The following is a 13,820-nucleotide window of genomic DNA, read 5'->3' as shown; positions in this document are numbered from 1 at the left end:
TCTTTTCTGTTGACGACTTTTGAAAATATTCTATTAGCTGGCCCAATAGTCGCAACAGCACTTAAATACTCTCTTCTTTAACAGAGTATGTATCTAGAGGATTTGCTGAGTGATTGACGATTACAGGAGTTTTTCTGTTAACTCAAGGTTTTCAGCACGGGACAGAGGCGCCCACAGTTTCTCCCACAGTGTTCAGTGCGAGCGGTTTGTGACGTGATCACATAAAGTCCCTAAAGAATCTCTTACTGTTTCCATTTCAGCCTCACTCCGACGATAATACCTTTTCAGACAGCGCTGCAATGAGATTTTGAAGTGACGATCCTGTTAATTTGGATGCAAATCATAGGCAGAGCAAATAAATGTATCTGCTGATTGGTTTTAAACATCCTATCAAATTCTTTCCGAACAGTAAATCTCATGCCTAATTTTGGTGAGTGTGCAAATACTGTCTGGACTCCGGAGGAATCAATTTAACAATGGAATTGCTCCACTTATCACATAGATTTCTCCTGATAGTTCTCCTGTCAAACACACCAATTATAGAGGGTTCTTTCCTTCAACAGTTCCAGCTCCATAACCCAGCATGGACCGAGATTAAGACCTGGAAACAAGAATGATTCTGACAATGTTGACAAAGCTAAAAATCGTTCCGTATACAAAATTAGTTGCCGTCCTCGGTCCAGTGTAGCTTTTAACGCTTCTCCTTCGAGAATTCCTTTCACGTTTTGCTCTTGTTTCAAATGATCACTGGTATACGGGTATTTACCACCTGTCTTATTAATTAAAAGTTTCTAATCTTCTTTATTACCTCTCATGTATATCTAATACTGGCCAAACCATTATGACTCTACCTTTTGCTAAGTACTTCCAAAATGTAGGAGAAGTATACGGCAAGTAGGATCCTGAAAACCCGATATATCAGTAGTATAATATCGATAACATTACGATAATCGACTGATTGTAATATGTTTCTGCAGACAACACTATCGTTTCCCAAGAATTTGAAATTGCTGCTGGTCGTTTTCAGATAATTCCTTCGCCCAGTTTGGTCTGATTCGCCCTAAGCTGTAAAAAGACGGCTTAGCGTGCAGCCACGGGCAAGTCGAGTTTGCGGCGCGAGAGGCGTCGGACGTCAGTGGGACGGTGGCTGCTAGCTTCTGGCTGGTGGCGACCGCAGAAATAGACAGCGTGGCGACTGCAGACCCCCTCCCCTACAACAGTGAGAGAAGAGAGAGAGAGAGAGAGAGAGAGAGAGAGCGGCGCCGACGTCAGCCGAGGACGGATTAAAAACGCCAGTCCAGAATGCTGCTACCCGTCCTGGCGGTCCGTGCTTGCCTGCCTGTACAGCGGGTCCAACTTGACGAAATGTTACTGGCATTTGACTGATGGAAACCGAAGCTTCTCAACCCTAATAAACTAGTAACTGATGTGAAGTTTTCTCTGGTAACTGACTGGGTTCCAGCACTCACCCTGCATGTTAACTGCACTAAATATCTCCTATAGGAAGATTAGTTTTAGTAAAAAATGAACTAAAAAATTATTTTATCACATTTCGATGATATGTCCAAAGAAAGATTTGACATGTATAAGTAATGCTGTAGACGTTGGCTTAATCTATTCTGCGTGCTATTTCGGATCTACTATTCTCACATTTAAATTTAAATACTAATTTAGTTACCCCCAAAACATTGTAGTGAGTATTATAGCATTTTTATTCACTTGAAGTTACCACAAATTATACCACAGTTTTTAGGTTTTTTTTTCTTGGAAGGGGTTCCTCATCAGTCTTCCAACTAGTTTGATGTGGGACCTCTTCTCTGCCAACCCCTTCATTTCTGAGTAGCAGTTGTATCCTATCTCGTCAATCATTTCTTTGAAATATTCCAATCTTTGTCTGTCTCTATAGTTTTTCCACTCTACAACTGCCTTTAACACAGTGATTCCCAAACTTCCTTGACAAGCGATCACTTGTTAGCAGGGACCAAAAGGTTCAAGAAAAAAACATCAATCTATAAATAAGCTTTTATCAAAACTTTTAACATTTATTACATGTACTGATGTAGTAGAAAACACAACATTTTAGTATAAAATTAAATTCAGTTTGCATCAGTGTTATTTTTTAGCTTTCTTCCTCCGCACATTTTTGGTATTTCTGGGGCTAAAAGTATTGCTCAAAGCTACACGCATATCATCACTTACTTTCAATCGATTCCTGGACATGCTTCTAATTACCAGCAAAGCAGAAAACTCTTATTCTCATAAATGAGTTGCGGACAAAAGCAAAAGATAGCGCAAGTCAATTTTTTGAATTTTAGTGTATCCTATTGTTTTTTACGCCGAAACTGCTTAAGAGAATCAGATTCAAATGCGTCCTTACACTTTCCGTCATTTTGGAATTTAGTGAGTTCTTTCTGGATTTCTTCTGCAACTTCTCCAGCGTTTGTGCTAAAACGGCTGAGAATCAGTTTTTGGTTAACTTTAGCTGCTATCTTTTATATGCAGGGATATAATGAGCTAACATTTGCTATTGATGTTTTTTTGTATGTCTGCCTTAATCGTGTCATAATTTTTATTATCAACTGATACTTTTGCTGTCGCGAACGTAAAATAATTGTTTTCGCCTATTTTACCTACCCGTAATTGAAGTTTGCAATCAAGGACACGAAATATACATTCAAAGGTAAATATATTGGCAACGCCTTCTAAATGTATATTTCTGGAACCTTACAATTGCAAGTTCAACTTATTCAAGTGTGTGGAAATATCCAAAAGATAAGCCAAATGCGTCTTAGATGTCAGGTCAGAAGACTGCGCTAGCAAGTGTTTCATTCTCTTTCCCTAGAAACAACTCACCCTTTCTTTCGAGTTCGTATAACCTTCCAGCATGTTACTTGTCGACAGCCAACAAACTTGTATGTGAAAGGGAAGGGACTCATGATCAAAGTACATTTCAGTGCATAGTTTTCAGTTTTATAAAAAGACGTGTATTTAATGTACTGCTCCTGCTAACATATCCCACATTTATGGCCAATCGTATTACTGAGACGTTTAGGGAGCAGTGGTTGAGAAGGAAATAAGACACGGTTATAGACTATCCCCGATGTTATTCAGTCTGTATATTGAGCAACCAGTAACGGAAATAAAAGAAAAATTTGGTATAGGAATCAGAGTCCGTCTTAGATGTAAGGTTAGAAGAATGCACTAGCAAGTCTTTCATTGTCTTTCTCCTAGAAACAACTCAATCTCTCCTTTGAGTTCGTATAACCCTCCAACATGTTACTTGTCGACAGCCAACAAACTTGTATGTAAAAGGGAAGGGACTCATGATCAGCAGCCGATGACATTGTGGTTATGTCAGAGACAAAATGGTTCAAATGGCTCTGAGCACTATGGGACTTAACATCAGTCCCCTAGAACTTAGAACTACTTAAACCTAACTAACCTAAGGACATCACACACATCCATGACCGAGGCAGGATTAGAACCTGCGACCGTAGCGGTCGCGCGGTTCCAGACTGAAGCTCCTGGAACCGCTCGGCCACACCGGCCGGCTATGTCAGAGACAGCAAAGGACCTGGAAGAGCAGTTGAATGGAATGGACAGTGTCTTGGAAGGAGGATAAAAGATGAACATCAACAAGAGTAAAACGAGGATAACGGAATGTAATCGAATTGAATCAGATGATGCTGAGGGAATTAGATTAGGAAATGAGACACTTTAAGTAGTAGATGAGTTTTGCTATTTGGGGAGCAAAGTAACTGATGATGGTCGAAGTAGAGAGGATATAAAATGTAGACTGGCTATGTCAAGGAAAGCGTTTCTGAAGAAGGCAAATTTGCTAATATCGAGTATAGATTTAAGCGTCAGGAAGACTTTTCTGAAAGTATTTGTATGTAGTGTAGCCATGTATGGAAGTGAAACACGGACGATAAATATTTTTGACAAGAAGAGAATAGAAGCTTTCGAAATATGGTGCTACAGAAGAATGCTGAAGATTAGATTGATAGATCAAGTAACTAATGAGGAGGTATTGAATAGGATTGGGGAGAAGAGAAGTTTGTGGCACAACTTGACTAGAAGAAGGGATCGGTTGGTAGGACATGTTTGTTTCCTTTACTGCTTGCTCAGTATACAGATTGAATAACATCGGGGATAGGCTACGACCATGTTTCACTCCCTTCTCAACCACTGCTTCCCTTCCATGCCCATCAAATCTTATAACTGCCATCTGGTTTCCGTACAAATTGTAAATAGCCTTTCGCTCCCTGCAATTTACCCCTGCCACCTTCAGAATTTGAAAGATAGTATTCTAGTCAACACTGCCAAATGTTTTTTCTAAGTCTACAAATACTAGAAACGTAGGTTGCCTATCCTTAATCTATCTTTTAAAATACGTCTTATTGTTAGTACTGGCTCGCGTGTTCCTACATTTCTATTGAATCCAAAGTGATCTCCCCTGAGGTCGGTTTCTATCAGTTTTTCCGTTCGTCTGCAACGAATTCGTGCTAGTATTTTTCAGCTGTGACTTATTAACCTGAAAGTTCGGCAATTTTCACATCTGTCAGCGCCTGAGTCTTTGCCATTGGAATTATCCCATTCTTCTTGAAGTCTGAGGATATTTCGTCTGTCTCATACATCTTGCTCACCAGGTGGTAAAGTTCTGTCATAGCTGCTCTCCCAACACTATTAGTAGTTCTAACGGAATTTTGTCAACTCCCGGGACATTGTTTTCACTTAGGTCTTTCAGTGCTCTGACAAATTCCTCACGTAGTGTCATATCTCCCATCCCATCTCCATCTACGTCATCTTTCATTTCCATAGTACATCACCCTTGCGTAGACCCTCTATATACTCCCTCCAGTTTTCTGCTCCCTCTGAAACTCTTTACAACCTCTGGTTCTTTCAGTTCCTTCAGGTCCCATTTCCTTAATTCCTACCTTCTTGCAGTTTCTTCAGTTTTAGTTTGTACTTCATATCCAATAAATTGTGGTCAGAGTCCACATCTGCCCCTGGAAATGTTTTGGAATTTAAAATCTGCTTCCTATGTCTTACCATTATATAATCAATCTGAAACCTTCCGGTGTCTCCAGGTCTCTTCCACGAATACAACCTTCTTCCACGATTCTTGAACCAAGTGTCAGCTATGATTAACTTAGGCTCTGTGCAAAATTCTACCAGGCGGCTCGCTCTTCCATTCCTTACCCCCAGCCCATATTGACCTACGACTATTCCTTCACTTCCTATTCCTACTATCAAATTCCAGTCCCCCATGAGTATTAGATTTTCGTCTCCCTTAACTATCTGCATCATTTCTTTTTCTCATCACGCCCTTCTTCAATCTCTTCATCATCTGCGGAGCTAGCGTGCATAAAACTTGTACTACTGTGGCAGGTGTGGGATTTGTGTCTATCTTGGCTACAATAATGCGTTTACTATGCCTTTAATAGTAGCGTATCCGCGTTCCTATTTTTTTATTCATTATTAAACCTACGTCTGCGTTACGCATGTTTGATTTTGTATTTATAGCTCTGTATTCACCTGACCAGACGTCAGTAGCCTACCCATTTCTCTTTTAAAATTTTCTAATCTACCTGCCCGATTAGGGGATCTGACATTACATGCTCCGATCCGTAGAATCCTAATTTTGTTTCTCCTGGCAACGACGTCCTCCTGCCCATAGATCTGAATGGGGCTATTTTACCTACGGAATATTTTATCCAAGGGGATGCCATCATCATTTAACCACACAATAAAGCTGCATGCCATTAGGAAAAATTATGGCTGTAGTTCCCCCTTGCTTTCAGTCATTCGCGGTTCCAGCACACCAATGATATTTTGGTTGATGTTACAAGGCCAATTCAGTCAATCATCCAGACTGTTGCACCTGCAACTGCTGAAAAGGCTGCTTCCCCTCTTCAGGAACCACACGTTTGTCTGGCCTCTCAACAGATACCCCTCAATTGTCGTTGCAGCTACGATACGGCTGTCTGTATCGCTGAGGCACGCAAGCCTCTCCACCAACGGCAAGGACCACGGTTCATGGTTCATAGGCACTAGGCACTACGTAAGGCACTGTTGATTTGTTTAAATCGTTTGCAGACAACTAAATATACATCTAACTTTTCTTTGAAATAAAAGTAGCACAGACAATGTTCACATACGTCAGTGGATCTACAATGAGCATTAATACTACTCTATGCTAGCTTCAACAAGTTTTTTTATACAAAAGAATTGAAATATTATCGACCTGAAAGATTAATAAATTTACATATTACTCGTGACAGTGTTTTGTAATATGTAGTGGTAAAACTTGGCATTTTTTGCCATTTCTTTTGTCTCCTGGAGTCATACATTCATGATAGGAATACTGAATGTCGCAGAAGCTTACAGCGACAACTTCATTCCGTTTTTCGAATGGGTTCACATGCTTCAGCAGCAATAAATGTTTCGTTGGGGAAGTTTGATTTGATTGCATATTGCCAATATTTAGACTCACACTCTACATGCTGCCTGGCAGTGTATAAACCTGGTAGAATTAACCACCTGAAACAGGTATTAGCCATGGACTTAACGTTCATTATGTGCGTATGCAGACTGAAGCGACGAATGAAAATTTATAACAAGGCGAGCATTCGAACCTGGGTCTTCTGCTCATTCGGCAGATGCGCTATCCACTAAGCCACCCTGGTGTGGCTCTACCAACCGCAGGGACTACCCTATCAGACTTATCCATCAGCGAGCTTCTTCTTTGCCGATCGGGTGCTAACCGCTGCAGACCCTCCGATGCTCAACGATCGATCAGTTTCTTACTTGCAGATCCTACAACATGGAATGAGAAAAAGGCATGCCTTAGGAAAGACTGTACCTGCACCCATATACGACGACTTCTGAAACTTAATCATCATCGAAATAAGTGTCCAAGGAATAGAAAAGCAACTGGAATCACTCAACAGAGGAAAGTCCACTGGACCTGACGGGATACCAATTCGTTTCTACACAGAGTACGCGAAAGAACTTGCCCCCCTTCTGACAGCCGTGTACCGCAGGTCTCTAGAGGAACGGAAGGTTCCAAATGATTGGAAAAGAGCACAGATAGTCCCAGTCTTCTAGAAGGGTCGTCGAGCAGATGCGCAAAACTATAGACCTATATCTCTGACGTCGATCTGTTGTAGAATTTTAGAACATGTTTTTTGCTCGAGTATCATGTCGTTTTTGGAAACCCAGAATCTACTCTGTAGGAATCAACATGGATTCCGGAAACAGCGATCGTGTGAGACCCAACTCGCTTTATTTGTTCATGAGACACAGAAAATATTAGATACAAGCTCCCAGGTAGATGCTATTTTCCTTGACTTCCGGAAGGCTTTCGATACAGTTCCGCACTGTCGCCTGATAAACAAAGTAAGAGCATACGGAATATCAGACCAGCTGTGTGGCTGGATTGAAGAGTTTTTAGCAAACAGAACACAGCATGTTGTTATCAATGGAGAGACGTCTACAGACGTTAAAGTAACCTCTGGCGTGCCACAGGAGAGTGTTATGGGACCATTGCTTTTCACAATATATATAAATGATATATAAATGATAGATAGTGTCGGAAGTTCCATGCGGCTTTTCGCGGATGATGCTGTAGTATACAGAGAAGTTGCAGCATTAGAAAATTGTAGCGAAATGCAGGAAGATCTGCAGCGGATAGGCACTTGGTGCAGGGAGTGGCAACTGTCCCTTAACATAGACAAATGTAATGTATTGCGAATACATAGAAAGAAGGATCCTTTATTGTATGATTATATGATAGCGGAACAAACTCTGGTAGCAGTTACTTCTGTAAAATATCTGTGAGTATGCGTGCGGAACGATTTGAAGTGGAATGATCATATAAAATTAATTGTTGGTAAGGCGGGTACCAGGTTGAGATTCATTGGGAGAGTCCTTAGAAAATGTAGTCCATCAACAAAGGAGGTGGCTTACAAAACACTCGTTCGACCTATACTTGAGTATTGCTCAACAGTGTGGGATCCGTACCAGATCGGGTTGACGGGGGAGATAGAGAAGATCCAAAGAAGAGAGGCGCGTTTCGTCACAGGGTTATTTGGTAACCGTGATAGCGTTACGGAGATGTTTAGTAAACTCAAGTGGCAGACTCTGCAAGAGAGGCGCTCTGCATCGCGGTGTAGCTTGTTCGCCAGGTTTCGAAAGGTTGCGTTTCTGGATGAGGTATCGAATATATTGTTTCCCCATATTTATACCTCCCGAGGAGATCACGAATGTAAAATTAGAGAGATTCGAGCGCGCACGGAGGCTTTCAGACAGTCGTTCTTCCCGCGAACCATACGCGACTGGAACAGAAAAGGGAGGTAATGGCAGTGGCACGTAAAGTGCCCTCCGCCACACACCGTTGGGTGGCTTGCGGAGTATAAATGTAGATGTAGATGTATAACAAATGCGTACAGGAGGAAAGAGAAGACTGGACGAGGGTTTGTGAACGATCTGGGTAATCAGAAACGTTCCAGAAAGAAAAAGAATCAGTAACTGTAAGATGTCAGACTTGCAATTTTTTCTGTGGAGACTTGCTGCACGTGTCGAATTTTCTGGTATTTGGCGGCAGCCGCAGCAGTCTTTTAACCACTGCTCTGATTGGGAAGTATAGACGTCAGCGGATGCAGATTCTGCGACACTGAATAAAAACAAAACGTGCCTCAATTACAGCAAGTAATCAGTAGGTGAATTCCTATAAGATGAATATGATGATGATAATAATAATAATAAATTTTATGTTACCTTACATGTTTTTTGGAGAGTTTCCAACATGTTCCAAGTGAAAGAAAAACAATGTTGATGGTTTGAATGATTTGTCAATGCCTTACTCGAGTAGTTGCTTACATTTCTTAGTCCCGTCCCGCAGTCAGGAATCACAGATGTCGGCACATGTGCATTGATGCATTTAATATTTCTCCAGCTCGGCAAAACGCATAGTCAGGGAGTTTAGGTTCAAATGGCTCTGAGCACTATGGGACTCAACTGCTGAGGTCATTAGTCCCCTAGAACTTAGAACTAGTTAAACCTAACTAACCTAAGGACATCACAAACATCCATGCCCGAGGCAGGATTCGAACCTGCGACCGTAGCGGTCTTGCGGTTCCAGACTGCAGCGCCTTTAACCGCACGGCCACTTCGGCCGGCAGGGAGTTTAGGGCTTGTCAATGTATCAGTTAAATATTTCACAGACTCGAGACAAATTGAGACTTGTAAAATGCTTAGTTTGCGAGTTCAGTTTTGTCATTCCGTAAATTCCACATTCCACCGACTAAATACCAGTGGGGGCCTGGCAAACGCTTTCTTACTAAATTCAGCATTGCCACTGCCTAACTGACACGTGTGTGCGTATTACACTATCCCGAGAGTAAAATACTTTGGCAGAATGGTAAGCCTCATAAGAAAATGAAATAGTTTATGGAAACAAAACAAACGAACATCGTCCGAACAGGCCTTGAAGGCCAAACAGTACCGACCAGCTGCTGTGTCATCGTCAGCCCTAAGGCTTCACCAGACGAAGATATGGAGGAACATGGGGTCAGCGCATCGCTCTCCCAGCCGTTGTCAGTTTTCATGACCGGTGTTGCTACTTCTCAGACAAGTATTTTCTCAGTTGGCTTCACAAGGGCTGAGTGCACCCCGCTTGCCAACAGCACTCGGCAGACCCGGACCGTGACCCAGCCAAGCGCTAGCCAAGCCAAGAAGAGCTTAACTTTGATGATGAGACGTGAACAGCGTTACCACTGCGGCAAGGCCAGTGGCTGTTTATAAAACATCAAATATTATTTCGTCAAGAAAAATATCATTAACTTACATCCATAGTGCGATGGTTGAATATGATAAATAATGGAGCGTCGGCCGCGGTGGCCGAGAGGTTCTAGGCGCTTCAGTCCGGAACCGTGCGACTGCTACGGTCGCAGGTTCGAATCCTGCCTCGGACATGGATGTGTGTGATGTCCTTAGGTTAGTTAGGTTTTAGTAGTTCTAAGTTCTAGGGGACTGATGACCTCAGATGTTAACTCCCATAGTTCTCAGAGCCATTTGAGCGATTTTTGAAATAATGGAGCGTTATTAAAACAAGGAGAAATCGTCTGGAAAACTGTTGAACATGACGTGAAATTCTGGAAAGTTCGAATATGATATGTCTTGTGAGGCCGCACAGCGGAAGAAGTCAGCGTATCTCGTAGTGTGCTACAGTGCGCAAACTGAGCCTTGTGTCTGTCAGATTTGCTATTTAAAGGCGCCGTGCGCTCGCCTCCAGTAGTATTCCTTGAGTGCTGTAAAATTTTATCTCAACAGCCACCTTATTATGCTTGCAAATGCATGTCTTATCATTTCGAAATTCAACCAATGGCTTCTCCATTTGTGCCTTACAATGCAAGTGGGATTAGTTGCAAGACACATAGATTTCCTGTCGTTTGCAGGAAATTTTCCTATCTACCATTTACGAAAGCTATGGCAGTCTTAAGAGCCGAAAAAATATGACACATGCAAGAGCTAGCAATAATACAAATACCTGGGAAAGATATAATACAAGGGTTTTCGTACTTTCTCTGGAAAGAATATAAGTATGGTTGAGTATATTACCGCAGTGTATGAATGTTGTGATGAAAATTTGTAAATAGTAGTTATTCGGCAATTGATAATATATTTGGTTAGTATTTACCATCGCAAATTTCATACGGAAGTTAAAAATTCGTCAGCATGTCTTCAAATCCGTTACTTTATGATTGTCGTTCAGAAAGTAATGCCTTCTACTTTTATTCATGGAAACTACAGGAGATACATAAATTACCACAGCAATATTTCAGCTATAGACCGTCACTTTTCGGCGTAGTCACCACCATTCATTACTCACTTTTGCCTACGATGGACCAGAGCCTGCATGCCGCGCTTGTGAAAATCGAAACGAGCTGACGCTACTTCCTTACAGCTTTGAAAAAAGCGTTCAAGTCTTGAGAACGTTCTCCGCGTAGTCCAGCTTCCAGAGGCCCAAAGAGATGGATGTCTGAAGACGTTAAATCGGAACTGGATGTGGTAAGGCAGTCCAGCGGAATATTGCAATGAGTTGAGCTGTCGCGGGACTGCTATGCGGCTAGCGTTCATGTTGCACATGAAAGCTAGTCTTCTTCTCTGGCCTTACCCTGGAAATTAGGGTTTTCAGCTTTGTCAGTGTCGTCTTGTGCTGAATTGACAGTTTCTCCAGGCTCCAGGGCATCCAAAAGAACCGCACTCTGGCTATCCCAGAAGACTGTGCACGTCACTTTGCTTGCAGACGATTGTGACGTAATTTCCTTCTTTGACGGAGAATTCGCGTGTCGCCATTCCGTGGACCGTCTTTTGGATTCCGGCTCGTAGTTGTGACACCACGTTTTATCTGACGATACTGTTCAGAAAATTGTCATCGTAAGCTTCATATTGGTCCGGATGATCCCGACAAATTTCCATTCCATGAGTTTTCTGTTTTTCTGTCAGCATCCGCGGGACCCGTCTCGAACAGAGTTTGCGATAACCAAGATGTTGCAACGTTGTTTCCAAGGCATTACAGCCGACATTCAGCTTTACGCACAATTTTCTGGTCGTTATCCGCCGATCAGCAGAGATGAGTTGATCAAGACGCTATTCATTGCGAGGAACGACATCTATGCAGGGTTGACTGGGCAGTGCTCGTCAAGCACACCCTTTGCACCACCTTGAAAGTGCCTCACATTGCTCACAACTGTTGTTTCGTCTCTACACACCTTTAGCAAGCGTCGATAGATTTAAATCAGTGCAAGTTCTTCAGCAGCGACGAATTCAATGGCACATGGCTGTTTTATACTTGCGTCCACATCAGATTCCATTTTGGAACACTCCGCTGCTGGCGCCACCTCCCGCAGAACAACGGCACCACCTGAAAAAGAAAGAGAAAGGTTCAAACAGCAGCACTATGCCAACGACGTATGGCGTGGACATTCATAGTCACCACAAAAAAATAGGAACCTTTTCTTTCGGAACGACCCTAGTAGTTTTATGGTGAGGTTTCGTGAGGTGTAAGACGATGTGATTCCCACATGAGATGTTGTTCGATATTAGATCTTCATGGTTCTTATCTATGGAAAGAAACCTTGACTTGTATCGATTTCGGTCATTTCTATTAACAATGGAATTTTAAAGTTTGGCTCTTAGCACAACAAACAACTTTATATGAAGGTCACACAACAATCTTAGTTCAATATTGGTGTCGTACGCAGTACACTAATAGAGCCGTGGAGCCACTGAGTTAGCAGACTGTTCTGTCTGGCGCCACTGGCTCAGGTGTTGTATCGACTAACCCTCTTGCGGCCCCATTGCCAATATGTATGAGGAAGAGTTGGTATCTGTGGGTTGTGCCCTTAGAAGGTCTTTGATTGCCGATATATGGGGGCATGAAGTCGCGTCGCGACAACAGGTGGTCACGTGGTCTGAGCGGCCGAGGCCACGAGCTGCGCAAGGAGGGCCTGCGCAGAGCGAAGATACCGGAGTACTTCACCGGGGTCAGCATCGACTACAAGCAGCAGGCCGACATCCCGTCGGTTGGTTGGCAACACTCGTGTCGGACGACCACTCGTTGCCTGGCTGCCCTCTTCTACCTGGCTTTCATCGGCACCACGGAGTAACCGCTGCGACACACCATGGATCCATGGAAATGCTTGCTGATAAAGGGGAATAACATTCTGTAGGCCTTGTGGTGATTTGTGTCATTGTCTACCTGCCCTCCTTAATTTTTTGGTTTGTACCCGACCGCCGACCGCTGGGGCCGAGCGGCTCTAGGCGCTTCAGTCCGGATCCGCGCTGCTTCTACGGTCGCAGGTTCGAATTCTGCCTCGGGCTTGGATGTGTGTGATGTCTTTAGGTTAGTCAGGTTTAAGTAGTTCTATGTCTAGGGGACTGATGACCTCAGATGTTGAGTCCCATAGTGCTTAGAGCCATTTGAACCATTTTTGTACCCAAAGCTGAGTGTTTTACTCGGTCGGCTCTTTGGTCGTAAATATAGGCCGAAGTATTGTACTAAGACACAAGTTGTCGTTTGAAAATTTGTCCCGCTATTATATTGCCTTTCCTTTCTGGCTTGTAACCGATCATTAATGTTCTAATGGATCAACTTTTGGTCGTAAGTACATCCGGAACAATTGTACTGGCCGCTGCCGTCGGAGGTTCGAGCCCCCCCCCCCCCCCCCCCCCCCCCCCGGCATTGGTGTGTTTGTTGTTCTTAGGATAAGTTAGTTTAAGTAGTGAGTATGTCTAGGGACCGATGACCTAAGCAGTTTGGTCCCTTAGGAATCCACACACATTTGAACATTTTGAGCAACTGTACTAAGGCACAGGTTGCCGTTAAACAAAAGAGGAGCCTTTTGGTTAGATTTAGATGTTAATACGGTTCAAGTCTTTTATTGTAATTGCGTTTCCCAGTCATTAGTTATAATCTGGACAACCTGTTGTACTAAGCTGTTCATTGCTGTGTTTGAAAGACCACGTAATTATTGCTGTATTTTAGCTGGATTTTGTGGTTCCGCCGAGTGAGTTCTCTTGCAATAAGTGTTCACAAGTAATGTTTTAAGACTTTCCTTCAGAGCGGTCTTAATAACTGACAATCCGTTTAACTTTCAAAATATTAACGGCAAATTCTCACCAGGTCTTTAGTCAAAATAAAATCGTCAGAAGGGACAGGTTGGGATCCAGTCGCACCTTGGCTGTTTTCTTTGAAGTAATCCTTATCATTGTCATATTGTTTGCTGATCTGTTTAACCTTTAAGCACAGGTGC

This window comes from Schistocerca americana, chromosome 3 (assembly GCF_021461395.2).
Source record: "Schistocerca americana isolate TAMUIC-IGC-003095 chromosome 3, iqSchAmer2.1, whole genome shotgun sequence".
NCBI lineage: Eukaryota > Metazoa > Arthropoda > Insecta > Orthoptera > Acrididae > Schistocerca > Schistocerca americana.
Note: the sequence above shows the minus strand (reverse complement) of the source record.